This window comes from Arachis ipaensis, chromosome B03, assembly GCF_000816755.2.
Source record: "Arachis ipaensis cultivar K30076 chromosome B03, Araip1.1, whole genome shotgun sequence".
In the NCBI taxonomy this organism is placed as follows: Eukaryota; Viridiplantae; Streptophyta; class Magnoliopsida; order Fabales; family Fabaceae; genus Arachis; species Arachis ipaensis.
In genome coordinates, this window is record NC_029787.2 from 125,599,400 (window position 1) to 125,599,866 (window position 467).

A 467-nucleotide genomic window follows, 5' to 3' on the forward strand; every position below is an offset into this window, starting at 1 on the left:
GTCGCATGGCATGCCGCCCATCACCCGTGCACCAATTGTCTGTCGGCTTTTGCTTCCTCTACGTCCCATCACCCACACATTAGTCGTCTACTGGTAGAAACAACACATCTTTTATGATTCACAGCACACGAGAGAATGACTATCGCGGTTATGCCACAAAGAGTCTTTTTCTAAATTTTGGATATATTTTTTAGATTTTGAATAATTTTTTATTTAATTTTTAATATTTTTCATAATAATTTAAATTCATATTTCTTAAAAAAAAAAACACATGATATCATGTGAATAGATATTGTATTAGATATTATACCGTATCACATTTCATTCCATTATTTATCTACATAATTATTCTCGACGATCCTATTAGATGAATGAGATGTAAATCAACAGAGTATTTCACACGCATATATGATATATGTAAATGCAACATTATTCTTACACTAACACATCACATTATTGTTGCATAT